The 2,763-nt window shown below is 47.9% G+C and overlaps 1 pseudogene; it reads left to right on the top strand.

Moving 5' to 3' along the window:
• LOC111725445 overlaps window positions 1-2,162 on the top strand; it is a 14,802-nt pseudogene extending 12,640 nt beyond the window's left edge.
• Window positions 2,163-2,763: the final 601 nt, after the last annotated feature.

The following is a 2,763-nucleotide window of genomic DNA, read 5'->3' on the forward strand; positions in this document are numbered from 1 at the left end:
CTGGGTGTATGTGGCTGGTGCCCTGCCCACTGAGCTACAGGCACCACCAGTTTTTCCATTTTTAATAGAGATAGGGTCTTGCTCTTGCTCAGGCTGATCTCAAACTCCTGAGCTCAAGGGATCCACTGTCTTGGCCTCCCAGAGAGCTGGGATTACAGGCGTGGGCCACTGCCCCCAGCCAACATAGCCCCTTCTAAAGAAGAAGATGCTTAAAGGGAAGTGCTTTTTAATGCAAGCTGGTGAATGTGTGCCACGGCCTGGTCTAGCACACACAGACACCTGTCCACAGCTGCTGCAGGTGCTGCATAAGCATGGGGACGGGGGTGGGAGGGGCACAATTACAAGAGGGACTTTATCTAACAAATGCAATCAGTGTAACCTAATTCTTTGTATCCTCAATGAATCTCAAACGATTAAAAAAAAAAAAAGCATGGGGACAAACCCACCCTGCGCAGAGTTCAGCACCCACTATCTGGATTCAAAGCTTTCCTATCTCAGGGAATTTTATCAGAAAAAGCAGCTCAAGCCCCTCTTTGATGCAATTCTCTGTCAAAAAGCTGAGGACTAACTGAAACAGAATCCACCCTCCAGGAAGAGGCTAAGACATGCTTTAAACAAGGTTTATTCATAAGCACCGATATAAGCAAGAAGAATTCCACTAATCAAAATATTAAGAAGAAAAGCTTGTCTGGCAGGGCAGGAAATTGTATGAAACTTTCCATAAGTCCAAGCCATTGGCTGTTTCCGTGTCCTCACAGGGTCATTCCAAGAACCAATCATTTGACGTGGCTACATCTTGATACTCCCCACCACACCCAGCAGATGCCCTCAAGAGGTCAAGGAAACCGGCTCCGCTCAGAGCCCAGCGTAGATGAACAGAAAGGCAAACTGTCCTTTCTCAGGGGGATTTGTTCTAACAAGCAGCATAAAAGCAGCTGACAATCTGTTCTCCTGTTTGAGGAGGAGGATTATCTCCAATGGTATAAGCCTTTGCAAACAGAGGGGCAAAGGCTCGTTTAGCAGAGTTTGGTCCCGGGGATTGAGGTGGGCAAGAGTAGTGTCATAAACCAAAATGCTGAGAAGGTTTTACCTCCAAGATTGAACCTTTACCCAAGGACCAGCTATTCCAGCTCCTCCTCTCCAGCCGCTTCCCCATCAGCCTCACCAGTGAGCTCCCAGGACAGTGCTTTCTTCAGGGTTCTGAATACTCCGTGTTTACATCCACTGAAACCTCCTAGATTGCAATTTTAGGCTCAAAGGGAAAGGGAAAAACCTTCTTCAGACTCTAGCAGTTTAGGCCTTTTTTCAGGAATGCCTTATCTCTCATCAGGGCAGGCCAGTAGTCACCTGGCTTAGATAAAAAAGGACAGCAAACATGGGCATTCAAAAATGCATTCTGCCCAGGCTCAGTGGCCCATGCCTGTAATCCTAGCACTCTGGAAGGTGGGGGGATTGCCTGAGCTCAGGAGTTCTCAGCCTAAGCAAGAGCGAGACCCTGTCTCCAAAAAATAGCTGAGCATTGTGGCAGGCACCTGTAGTCCCAGCTACTAGGGACGCTGAGGCAAGAGAACGCTTGAGCCCAAGAGTTTGAGGTTGCTGTGACACCTCAGCACACTACCAAGGGCAACAAAGTGAGACTCTTTCTCAAAAAAAAAAAAAAAAAAAAAAAAAATTCATTCTGTAACTCTCCATCCTACCATGTGGCTGAGAAAGGGTGTGGCCGGTTTAAAAAAGTTGTCCCTCAAAAAGAAAGCAAAAGCAGCCAGGCCAGAGGAAAAGAAAACAGGCTCCCTAAAAGGACCCTTGCAGCCACCACTAAATGCATCTGTTGTTGTAGACAACAACTAACTCCCTGCAAGAGAAACAGAAGGCCATTCCCTCATGGGCAGCAGAGGGACTGGAGCTGTGCCATCAGCCAGGTGAGGTAGTTCTGCTCCCTGCTGGGACTTGGGCAGACACTCTCCATTCAGCCTGGTGGAAAGCAAACTTAAGCTGTGTATAAAGTCACCCAAGGAGGCACAGCGTGGGTGTACCTGGCTGGGCGGCCAGGGCTCTTCTGATCCTCTGCTTTTGAGAGAGCCTCAGCCAGCTCTTGCACTGCGGAGGCTGTAGCCAGCCCAGGCACAGGCCTGCTGCGGTCTTATAATATTGGGGACATTTAACCACGATGAGAAACTGATGTCCACAAGAACAGGAACTGGCGTAATAATAACATAAAGACAATAATTATTAGGACCCCTTTGTATACGGTACCCAGTTCTCTTTATTGAGACTATTTTGCAAAAACTTTATGCTAAAGCATTTTGTCACATTTAGAGGCCCTTCCCATTAATACACAGGCTTGGTCCTGCCTTGTGGCCTTAGAGGTGCTGGTGGAGGGCTGCAGAGGGCATCTTGTACGGAGGATGCAGGCCTTCCATGGCCCGCCTGTGAGAGTGGGGTCCCGGGACGACCAGGGTATCACAGATGAGGAATAAGGGACTGAGGGAGAGCGGAGCTTGTGTGGAGAAACCATCCACATTTTAATGGGTAGGCAAGAAAAAGGCTACCAAAGTATTAAGACGTTTGTCCTGTAATGAAGAAAATCACTCAGAATGTTCCCCTAAATCTAAGCCAGTGGCCATTTCTATGGTGTGTTACAGTCACACGTCCTCACAGAATCCTTCCTGGAACCAGCTCATTCATGCAGCCAGAGAAAACAGCAGGGAGCATGAAGTCAGGGTTTTCATTGATTGTATACATCGATTTGTTTTTTTCATTAGT

Source organism: Otolemur garnettii, unplaced genomic scaffold (assembly GCF_000181295.1).
Source record: "Otolemur garnettii isolate 467f Iridium unplaced genomic scaffold, OtoGar3 scaffold00041, whole genome shotgun sequence".
In the NCBI taxonomy this organism is placed as follows: domain Eukaryota; kingdom Metazoa; phylum Chordata; class Mammalia; order Primates; family Galagidae; genus Otolemur; species Otolemur garnettii.